The following is a 12,840-nucleotide window of genomic DNA, read 5'->3' as shown; positions in this document are numbered from 1 at the left end:
GAATTGGACCAAACATTATCGATGCTGCTGTTTTTTTGTTGATATTATTAAAACAGATTCTCAAAATGTTTAAATTATTCCCTAATAAAACAAGTAGCACTTTATAGGGAGATATTAACTCTTTAGGACCCCAGAGTGTAATTTATTGTTCTTTGCTAGTAATCTAAAGGTATCTAATGTGCTTCTTAACAGTAAATTGGGCCCTGGGATACTGGTTTATTGCTTAAAATTTGTAAGGTTTCTGTTTTACTAATGACAAAAGAAATGGGACTGTCTTTTAAGAGCATACTTCATTTGATCTTACTGAAGAAAACCACAAAAAATGGTTTGATTCAATTAAAGTACATTAGTGTGAAAACCTTTTTCCTTTATTTAAGCCATCTCTGCCTTATAGGAAATATATATTGTAATCGAAGACATTTCATGGTGGATTAAATAAAATTTGATATTCATTTAGCAATTATTATATGCAGAGTCTTGGGGAAAAAAAGCCTTACATATTCTTGGTTCACTTAGGCATATTTATATAGAACCTATATTTGAGACCAAGAAAAATCAACAATGTAGAAAGAATATTTGAATATATATTGATATAAATTATGTAAATAATAATAGCAGTTCCCAATTACTGAACCTTTACTATTTCTCAGCATTATAGCAATAATTTTACATGCATTCATTTATTTACTTCTCACAACAACCCTATAGGGTGGATAATGGTATCCCATCTTAAAGATAAGTAAATTGTGACCAACAGCTAGTAAGTGTCAGAGCTGAGTTTCAAAACTAGATCCATTTGACTACAAAGCCCTTGATCTTAATCTGTATCTCATTTTGCTTCCGAAACACACATTTTAAGCTGGGTAGAATCAATAAGTAAAAGCCTGTTATTGTTGAATATGGATTTTTGCCACTTTTGACAGACAGAAAGATATGACATTTCTACTGCTGGCAATAGGTCTTCAAGAGTTCCTCTTAAAAATGCAAATCTGTACTATTAGAAGAATAACATATTAAAAAAATAAACATTTTTAAGCTCTTAACACGTGTGTCCTTGCAAAATCATAAAGGAATGGGACAAGGGCAGATAAGTTTTGATAAGGTTAAGGAGTGATAGCTATGGAGTAAGGGAGGAGCAACCCCAAGCAGGGGTAGGAAGCACTACCTCCAGGAAATAGGCAGCATGAAAGAACTGGCTATGTATGGTAGGACTCCTAACAAGAGACAAGATGAGAGAATATCTAAGACAAGATTTTATAGCTCCATCATTTGCACAAGGCCAATATTGCTGCTTCTATTAAAAAATTCAACGGTATGCCATTATCAAGTATGATAAAATTGATTTGTATGAATTCAAAAACTATAGTAGCTGCTCTAAGCAATGACTGAGGTATAATCGCTATTGTCAAAGAGCTTATAATCAAAGAAGCATTTTTTCCCTCTTTCACACCTATTTGCTCCACCATTCTTTACACAATGTCAGATTTTACCCATGATCGCTTGCAACATGATTCTGAATTAGCCTTATACCCAGAACAGGGATGCTAACAGAACTGATTGCTAATTAGTTCTGCTGATCCTTTTCATTGCAGTTACATTCTTAAGTTAGTATACTCATCGATATATGACTCATTTGCAAAACTTAACTGCAATTTTAGTTAAATACTTAGTTACCATCATTGTAATGCTAATAATTACAAGGATGATGATGATGACAATAATAATAAACGGAAGTGGTTTTAGGGTTAGAAATGTGAGTCTAAAAATGCTATCTTCATGATCTGTGTTTATCCTACATCAATAATTTTGCATCAAATTGGCTCAATTTACAAATCAAAAATAGATTTTTCTGTCAGCAAAGACTAGTCTTGTATCTGAAAATCAAGCACAGCTTGTACATCATCATTAACCATAAAGGCTCTGAAATCAGAACTTAGCTGCCAATTTTGTTGATGATGCATAAGACAAAATCGAGTACAGCTGGCTCTTCTGTCCTATGCTAGCTCTGCAGTACTGACATTAGTGAAAAATCTGTTTGTTTTTTGTTTCAGGAAATTAAATAGCTATGACTAAAATGCAGCAGAGGGAACAGATATATCTGGGTAATAAACAGGTTCTATTTTTATTTTTTCCCTTGAAAATTCACTTCGATTACCGCAACACTAATTTGACCAACTGCAATGACCTCAAAGAAAACATGTGAAACTTAAAAAAAAAAACCAAACACCTAGAGGAACCCTTTTTTTGATAAAGGGGGACCAAATTACACAAATCATTTATAATTTAAAATCCACTGAGTAAATATAATTTTCTCAATGATTATTCCTCCTAATAGAGTGTCTATAGGAGGATTACACCTTTAAAAAATAGATTTATTTGCTGACATGTCAACTGCCTTATCAGAATAGGCACTTCATATGATTTAGGCCCAACTTTAGTACCTTAGTGGTGGAGAAATAAACCAATCTCTAAATATTTTTTTAAAATGAGGAAATGAGAGAATTTTCAATAAGGCAATATTAAGTTAATGGCATAAAACTAAATTCTAGATCCCTAAATTTATTGGAAGTTGTTGAATCAAGGAGATCCTCCAGGCAAGCATTAAATATGCCGTGCCAGCGTGCGGTTGAAGTAAGGACTGAACACACACACGTTAACTGCCACTACTTCAGGAACTCCTGTGAAAGAAATCTTAAGGACATGTTTTTTAAGACACACACGCACAAAAAAAAAAAAAAAGGAGGAAGATAGGAGATAACAGCAACATACTTTTGAAAACTGGAAAATAAGTGAATGAAACCTGAGAGACTTAGCAGACCTCAGAAAGGGGAAATTAAGCTAGTAATGGGGAAAGCTGAGAAACATCTCCATTAATACAACAGAATTTTCCAAAGGTTCAGAAAATAATAGCCCAGGTACTTCCAAAACTGAAAGTGAAGGAGGGAAGTTCGGTGCTACAGGAGTATTCGGTGAAAAGCTGACTGAGAAGCAATGATCTCCTTCCCAGCCCGATGCCAGTGGGAGACTAACTCTCCTCACCTTGGAATAAGGCCTTGTGGTTATTTTGAACTAATAAAGGCCAGGCACAGTTGAAGACTTGAATATTCTATTGAAAACACCACTTCAAGCACCTTCCCCACTCAGCTCCCAGGACACTGGCAGCCAAATCTTGACTCTCCACGAAGGAGACAGGTGGACCTTTCTCTAGTACCTGGCCGTGCCACCTAGGAAGACCTAAACGTATTGCTAACGAGGATGCCCAACAAACAGCCTTCCCAGATCACCTTGCAGTAAAGCTCAAGATCAGTGAGTTCCATATGCATGTATGCATTCAGAGCTCCCAATCAGCTTTTAGCTTTTCATTCTTAATCGAAAGCAGAAAATCAAGGATTATAAGACATCTGAGAAAACCTCTAATATGGAGGAGCTGGGGGCTTGGGGAAGGAAGGAATAGGAATTGTTATTAAATAGATACATATTTTTAGTTTAGGAAGATGAAAAAGTTCTGGAGGTGGATGGTGGCGATGGCTGCACAACAATGTAAACGTACTTAATGCCACTGCACTGTACGTCTAAAATTGGTTAAAACAGTAAATTTATGTTACATATATTTTGCCACCATAAAAATAAATAGAAAAATAAAATATATAAGAATGTCTGTTGGAAAATAAAGGTGAGGAATTTTCTCAAAAAATATAGCAGAAATGAAATAAAAACAAGTAGAAAAGCGATAGGAAATTGAAGGACCAGTCCAGGAGGTCTAATATATAATATATAATGAATATATCTCCAGAAATGGAGATAAAAGAAAGCATACAAGAGGAAATCATTAGTGAAATAATTCAAGAAAATTCTCCATTAACTGTAAGGCATTAATTTCCAAAATGAAAGGCCTATTCAGTGCTCAATATAACAGATGAAAATAAAATCACGTCAGGGCATATCACTGGAAAATTTTAGAACAATGAGGACAAAGAGAAGATCACCAAAGTTTCCAGAGAGGAAAAATTTGGGTCAGAAATCACAATGGCACCGTATTTCTTAACAGTAAGACCGGAGCAATGCCTTTAGAGGTCTGAAAAAAAGTATTTCCCACCTAAAACTGTATTATCAGCCAAACTGTTAATTAGATTAAAGAATTAAAGAGATTTTCAGAAATGTAGGATCTTTAAAAATTTACCTCCTAGACACTCTTGTTCTGGAGCTATTGGAAGATATATTCTGAGAGAAAGAGAATGTGTGTTGGCAAGGAGGAGGAGTTCGGGGGAACACTAAGAAAAAGAGAATTACATGTGCCAGAGGAAACAGGGACTCCAACACAAGAGAAAGGGGAAGAGAAGCCCTAGATAAAGAGGACAGGATTACAGGCTAACTGTGATACAGGCCAGACTCCATACTGGACCTCCTTAGACAATTTTTGGCGAGGATAGGGCAAGGCTCTTTACCCACAGTCTTCCTTCCCTCCACACAGAACAGCTGTGCATAGAGAAAAGTGGTAGAATTACTTTAAATGATAATGGTATATGAGGCAATAAAAGAGCATATTCCTGACTTAAATTGTTACACTGAATGCTGTCAGCCGTATCTGCAAGAGCCTTCTGATCCCTGCAGACTACAATGCAGAAGAAAATACAAATCTGCCTAAATACATTAAAGTCTCTCATATGGACATCCTCCTGCATAGGCGTCTGTACGTTTATGTGCTTGGTGTGTGTGTAAAATCTCTGAAGGGATATACAAGAAGTTGATGACATATATGCTTCTGGGAAAAAAAAGTGGGGGGCTGGGCAAGGGGGGATGAAGAAAGCTTACTTTTCAATATTTATCCTTTTGTTCCTTTTGAATTTTTATCACAATTCAAAAATGAAATTACATTCTTTAAAAAAATATAGTTTTAAGCAAGAAATTCAATTTCTAGGAGTTTATACTAAAGAAATATCTATCCTTAAACCAAATGATGTAGGTGCAGGGATATCTTTGTATTAGCAAAATTTTGGAAACAACTTAAATATTCATTCACTTGGTACTGATGAAATAAACTATGTATATCCCTGCAAGGGAACAGTATGCAACCAGAAAAAATAATTCAAAAGCCCTTTATGTACTGATACAAAACTATCTCCGAAATAAGTGGTTAAGGAAAAATAGACAAGATACATACTTAAAAATGTGTGTGAGCTCACATTTGCTTGTATACATGTAGACTATCTCTGGGAGAAAATACAAACATTTTATAACATTAGTTTAGCCTGAACTGCATGGCAGGGGAACAGGGATATGACAGAAATTATTCTCTGTACATAATTTTGTACCTTTTGAACTTTGAGCCATTTTAATATGTTACCTTTGAAAACCAAACTGAATTACAATTTTGAAAATGTGGGGCATTTTTAAATAGCCTAGATTATTTTCATCTCGATTCTTTCTTTTTTCTCTCTTGCAAAGCCAGTATGAGATCTTCCATCTAATGATAACACTCTGGTTGTAGTTCTGCAATGCTTAAGAAATAAAATCTGTTACTCCTGCTGGGATCAGATCAGAACAGTTGTCAGCATATGTGGGCAGCAGTGGGTGAAGAGCTTTTGGATTTAAGGCATATAAACGAAATACCAAAGTTGAATGTATTATAACAACATTGTTGATATAGGAGAAATCTTATACTAGTGTCACTTATGAAGACATCAGTGATGTACTTCTCTATGATACAGATGAGGACAAGACTCTATATATCAGCTTCATGCTATCCATTCAATCAAGATAGACCAAAGATATGAAAAGAGAGGGATAATGGGAGCTCCAGACTGGATTTCAAAGCTATGTCTGGGTCCCTTTTCAATAGCATGACTTACTGGGATAGAGGAGCATATTTTCTGTTTCCTCCTTTCTCTTCTACATATTTATAAACCATCACGCATATTAGAAATGTGGGTATGAACTTAACTCTATAGAAGACTTTTTAAAATGCTAAAAATAACTAACTTTCAGGAAATTAAGTGAGCTTTGTGTGTAAAAAAGCCCCCGATGTAATGTGGTAAAGATAAGGTGCAGTGGTAAAGATCCTTGCCCAAGAATTGGTCCATTTGTATCCAATGGTTCAGAGACCCCACCATACTCTCTATCATATCCCATGTTACTCTCTCTGGATTCATCTAGGATCAGAAATATTTGATGAGATTATGGGATTATTAAAAAAGCATATCCCACAAGCCTCTGACTATATGAACATTTAATTTCCCAAACAAAACTGACAGATTTTCCAGGACATCACTGCTTCTACTGTGCTGCCATCTGTCTCAATACTGAAAACTTGAGTAATCTTTAAGTGGGTAAATCTTTAAATGGAATCTCTTAGCATGACAAATGACTTTAATGGCACCTCTTAATGACTTTAGTGGCACCTCTACTAGCTTTGAAAACCTATGTCTTCAAATGAAAGGTGCAACTTTTGATAGAAATCCCAAGGACAGTAAACAAGCAGAAAGAAGGTTTTTACAGGAGGTTTTGGCCAAGCACTGGGGAAGGTCAAGGGCCAGCACTCTTTAGAAACACAACCATGGCAGTTGTGTGGAGTAGGACCAGGCCAGGGCAAGGAAGCAACTGGTGACAGGAGACGACATAGTCAGCTGTTGCCAAAATCCAAGTAAAAAGTGACGAAAGGTGAAAGAAGAGCAAGGAAATAGATTTTGAGAGGAAGGGAGTGTGGGGATACAGTGTTTAGAGTTAAAATGGACAGGAAGCTCTGACACCTCTGGCAAAGAAAGCTTTTGCCCCACTCTCCTGAGTTATCTACTCATCCATAGCTCTTTCAGGGCCTTGGTCTCCTCCACGAGCCTTCAGAGGCCACCACTCACTTCCCTGCTGCTTGTCAGAAGTAGGGACCACAACCCTGGTCTCAGGGAGGTGCCATGTGCAGAAGGTTATACTTCCCGATGCTGTTCTTCTTTTCCTTGATTGTCCCATACACCCACCACTCAAGTCTGTGCAGGTGTTAATAACGACTGAAGGTTAGAAACAAATGAAGGAAATCACAACATAGAAGACAGATTACAAACTGTTCACTAAATAAAACTTCCCAACCGGTCAAAGGAAAAGAGCAACAAAAAAACTTACTACTTGCACAGAGATCCCCTTAAGAGCATATCCCGAACTCCTAGCCTTCCTTCCTTGTCTCAAGTCCCCCGTCTCAAGGTCCACTGTTATTGACTCTCCCCTTAGAAAATACCTTTCTTCATATCTCTACAGTACATATCTTTACCACCTTACGCCCTACTCATGGCGTTTAATCTCATGAAGGGTCCAGCCCCTTTCCCAGTCAGTGCAACCACAGGATATTATTTGTAGCAACACCTTTCCCAAAGCCTGAATTAGGCAGTATGAAATAATACTACAGAGGGTCTCTAACAGCACAGCCCCTGTGGAATTTGCATTTCAATCTGTACCTATTGGTAGCAGTGAAGATTTCGCACCTCGTTCTTCTTGCTCATCCACTGGATTCTACACATGCATATCTCCCAAAGGCAAATGATAATTATCAAAGACAATTCACATTAAGGAAGAGAAAAATTTTCCTAAAAACATAATCTGTGCAGAGTCTACCCTAAATGGAGATAACTGGCTACATTTGTATTCAGTTATGTTGATTCTCACTTTGTTCATCCTCCTGCTTCTAACCTTGCCCAGATTCCTATAGGTCTGTAAGAAACAGGATGCATTACATAACCTTTTCAAGTGACAGCAACTCCCTTCCTACACAAAGATGTTGAAATCATGGAATTATTAAAGAGTATAGATATAAATGTCGTGTGTGTGTGTGTGTGTGTGTGTGTGTGTGTGTATAAAGTTGGTGGAGGGTCTTTTTCCAATTATAATTAGCTTGGCTCTTTCAAGCATCTGATTTCATTTGCTATTTGAACTCATATTCTGATTCTTGGCTATAATAAAATATCCTGTAATCACAAATATTGCATAGTTCTAGGGAGCAAACAGACTTGCACAGGAAATAAAATACTTAAAGGAAAAGAAGGTCTTAAATTTGAAAAAGAGAAATTTAATGTAGCCAAATTTTAAAAAATGAGAATTCTTAAACTTTGTAACATAAGGTTATAATGTGTGCAAGAATAAAATAAAGAATGCTATCATATGATGTGTTCTGATAAAATTTAACCTTTCACTCTCTTAAAGTTTATAACTTTGCTATTCCTGTTACTGTGGTAAGTATTTTAACTCACAAGGATTAGGTGGACTCTAAGATTCCAGCTATAAAAATGTACGACCCCTTCTGCTTCCACATTCATTTATTTCATGTATTCAGTAATTTCCACTCTTCACAAATAATTGTAGACAGCCTAATGGCCAGGTCCTAAAAATTCCAAGATAAATTAGAGAGAATTCTTGCCCTCATGGAGCTTGGTTTAATACGGGAGACAGAGAAATAAACAAAAAATTGCATATGGGTCACAACAGAAGGATGTACACAGTGTGACAAGTAAGTGATCAATTTTAGAGTATGTGGGTGGGAGGTATAATAAGCAGGGTAGTGTTGGTGTTAGGCAAAATTTCACAGAAGCTAAAGCCCCTTAACTGGGGATTGAAAGGTAGACAGTATGGGAAGTTCATTCCAGCCTGAGGAAAGAGCTAGTGCAAAGGTACTAATACATGAAGCAACACAGGTAATTTGGGATTAGTCTAACTAATCCTGTTAGTTGACTAGGAGTGGAAACTGAGGCTGAGTGAATCAAGAAATAAAGAGGTGAGAGATGTACAGGGACCAAAAAGGCTGCTGTGTTTCATGTCTCCAGCTTTTACCACTAAACTCTCTGTTGTGGGGTAGAGGGTTTAATGTCTCTGTGGCAAGAAAAGTCTCATCCTCCCTGAAGGTTTAACACAAAATGGGCATTCCCATTTGATTTTGACATGCCACTTCCTATGTGATAATATGAAATGCTCTCTCCCCCAGCCCAGCAGAAGTAGCATAATAAATTGTATCCTAAGTGTATGCATCAGTATTAGTCTTCAGGTAAGTTCTGTACTTACTATGCCCCAGCACCAAGGCCTTGAACAGGTAGGTATTAGGGATGAGTGTATCAATTAGGAGTCTTTCCAATGCAAATGACAGAAAATTCAATCCCAGTTGACTTTAGCTAAAAGAGAACTGATTTACTCACATAACTTGAGAGTCTGATAGGTCTCACTCCAGAAACAGCTTGATCCAGGCTCAAATGTCTGCAACACCCAATTCCCCTCCATCTCTTGGATCCATTTTCTCTGTGTTAGCTGCATTCTCTCACAGACTCTTGCCTGTGGTGGCAGTTTACATCTTTCCATGCTCAAGCACAGAGAACAAAAAAAGGGAGAAATTGTTCCTGGTGGCTCCCACACATGTCCTGACCAGTCACTGTGGCTACTTGGGGTGCTGACTGGTCAATGGGAGGAAGAACTAATGTAATCGCTGGTACAGATGAATGAGGTCCAGGTAGTATTTGTGTGATGATTAATCTGCCATGACACACCTGCACGCTAGAACCATGACCTCAGGGGACTCCTTTGCTAAGTCTACCCTGGATTCTGTACTTCAGCAACTCCTCCAGTATCAGCTCCCAGCTCCTTGCTTCTTCCTCAGGATTCATTGAACATGCACTGTTTCTCTCTCCCCTTCTATGTGCCTGTGGGTATCCTCTTCCGAGATTCAGGAAAACCCTTTTCCCTCTGAAGGTCCTTCAATATACTTAGTCTGTGTCCTGAAACCCTTTTCCCTGCGAATTCAGCATTCTATAAAACAAAGCCAGAAATACACATAAATTACTTTTGTTTGCCTTTCTTTTTGCCTTTTCTTGGGACAATGAATACCTAGCAGGAGACCTGCTTACAGAGGTGGGAAGGGAGGAGAGAAGCAATAGCAGAAAATACAGGGAGAAAAAAAAAAGTGCAGACATAATTTAGATTTCAAAATATTATCCCAAGGACTCACAAACATGGCATTTCAAATTGGTAATACAGAAAGTTCCAGGTTTTTTTTCTTTTCTTCTCTATTTTCGCTTTCTCTCTCTCTCTCTCTTTGATATGAGAAAACAGAGAGATCACTGGCAAATAAGTTGGTGAATGAGTACCCCTTATACAGGATGTGTGATGTAATTGTCTTGACAAGTATTATATGCCACTCCTCTTTTTAGGACGGAATTTATATATCAGTCACAGCTAAGTATAGCCCTGTTCTGACTAATGAACAGTAAAGCTTATAATATTTTGTGTTTGTAGTTTTGAATATTATGACCATGGAAAACTGATTTTTTTAAAATGTGCTGGGTTTCTTTCTGCTTTTTTGAGGACTCAACGCTTTATTAGCATTCCTAAATAGCACATTTAAAAGTAAAGAATTTCTAGCAAAAGAAAATCAAGGAATAATAGAGTTTTCCATGTATATCATCCAATAATGCCTTTCAATAGGATGTATAGAGTCAGGCTCCAAACAGAAAAACAGAAACTGCTCTAAGTAGTCAACAGAGGGGGAATTTAATTCGAGGAATTTGTAAAAGCAGGTGACAGAAGGGAGAAGAGAACCCCCAAAGAGGACAGTGATTCTGAATTGGATAAAGCCACTACGATTCTTAAGTGGGAGGAATAAAGGGAAAAGGCAACGTTACTGGAGCCCAGGGTCAAGTCACAGGGCATTTGGCAGGAGCTAGAGCAGGGAGGCAGAGTGAGGAATATCCTGACTTTGCCCAACCTCCAGCTCTCTCCTTTCCTGCTCTTGCTTCCCACTGGTCACACCCAGCTGGCAGCCAGCTCCTAAGGGAAGGCAGGGCAATGCTGCTTGCAGGATCAGCTCCCCTGTGATACAGACCAGAAAGGGGGAGAGAAGAGCCAGGAATGGATCAGAGAGCAAACAGGCCTGGGATCCTGAAGCCTCACAAAGAATTTTTTTAATTCACTGTTAACAAATCCTGGTTTGATGTTATAATTTATACAGGAAGAACAAAGCTGTTTATAACGGATCTCATCAAGGAGTTACCAAAGGCTGTACAGCTTGGGGATAAACCATTAAAATCAGGAAAAAAAGAAGAGAGGGCCAGTAATGTATGTACGTTCATATTTTGAACTGATGTTGGAAGCCTGTTAATTTTGCTGAATTTAGTCAACCTTCTTTTTAAGAACACTGCCTGCCTAAATTTCTTGGCTTTTTAAATGCAGAAAGCTCCTAGCTCTAAAACTTTGGTTACCCCTTTCTTTTTATTTGAAATACTGAGAATCCATTATCACTTTATCAGTAGCTTTCTGTTTATCTATTTAAAGGTTACTGAATTTGCTTATACTATAACTTCAATGATATTTTCCAAATGAATTTTCTATCACCAAAACTATACAGCATAGGAAAGGGTAAATGTTTGTGCTCATTTCTTTGAGGCCTCGACCTGGCTGGCACAACTCTCTAAACATAGATCAGGATTAAATGAGTAATAAGGCAAGAGTGCACAATAATGTCTTTAATAAATTCTTCAATACTGTTACCATAGAGGAGTCTTTTCAAAGGATTTAACTTCAGGTAGACAGAAACTTTGGAAATATTAAGAAATAGCCACATTCTAAAACATTCACTGTTTAAAAAACTGTAACAAGTTTTATGGTGTCAAGGAGATCCAAATAAAAGATTTCCATATTTTCAGTCTCCTATTTTCACAAATTTCAGCATGATAGTTCTGGACTTTTTTTTTTTTTTTGCTTTTGCTTTGAGAAAACTGGTTGTTTCACTGTACTTCTACTGGTCCTAGAACTAAGCCTTCTTTCATCTCTCTAAAATTGGTCATGTTTCAATTTTAGCCTGGATACCCTAATTCTCATTCTGTTAAACTTTTAAGGGTAAGGATAATGGACTCTGGAACTGGTCACATGAAAAAAAAATAAGAATTAAGCGAAAGAGTTTCAATTTAAAACTATGTGACTTTATTCCTGTCCTGTGGCATGGACATATATACACTACCAAATGTAAAACAGATAGCTAGTGGGAAGCAGCCGCATAGCACAGGGAGATCAGCTCGTGCTTTGTGTCCACCTAGAGGGGTGGGATAGGGAGGGTGGGAGGGAGACGCAAGAGAGAGGAGATATGGGGATATACGTATACATATAGCTAATTCACTTTGTTATACAGCAGAAACTAACACACCATTGTAAAGCAATTATACTCCAATAAAGATGTTAAAAAAAAAACAAAAAAAAACATGTGAGAAGTTGGAAGTTTCAGGAAAGTAGCAGTGAAAGAAAAATACCTCTTTATAAGCTACAGAAGAAAGACCTTTAAGACAAAATTAAATTAAATCAGAGATACAGAACATTTTATGGGAAAGGGAGACAGATGTGCTTTTGGAACCGGGAAAATACTGGTTAACTTTTCGTTGTGATCACACTTTGGTGGTGTCTATGTGAAGCAAATGCTTTGGCTCTAAACTTGTTTCTGCCGCTTTTATGTTTTCTCCCTTCACCAACCTGGAGACAGGAGAATAAGGCAAATTCTGACTCTCTGGTGAGGGTCAATCAGATGACTTTTGCTTGCCTCATAAATACTGCTCATTGATAAACAATTCAGTGTCTTTCAATTGAAAACTTCCTCCTAAAGACCATACAAGCCAGGTTTGGGGGCAAAATTGGAGAAAGTGGTCCTAGTACATTTTGCTACTCATAATTTATTCTCTCACATGGTGAATATGATGTTGGAAAGGGCCTAAGACATCATCAGACTGTAATTGTGTTTGCTGTCATGTGAATGGAGAAAGTGACAACTATTTTTCCCTCTTAATATAGTTTTAATCGTGCAGGTGAATTCATTCTTTTTCTGAAGTGGCCCCAATA

The sequence above is a fragment of the Physeter macrocephalus genome, chromosome 2 (assembly GCF_002837175.3).
Source record: "Physeter macrocephalus isolate SW-GA chromosome 2, ASM283717v5, whole genome shotgun sequence".
NCBI classification, from domain to species: Eukaryota; Metazoa; Chordata; class Mammalia; order Artiodactyla; family Physeteridae; genus Physeter; species Physeter macrocephalus.
This window is presented reverse-complemented; position numbering follows the sequence as displayed.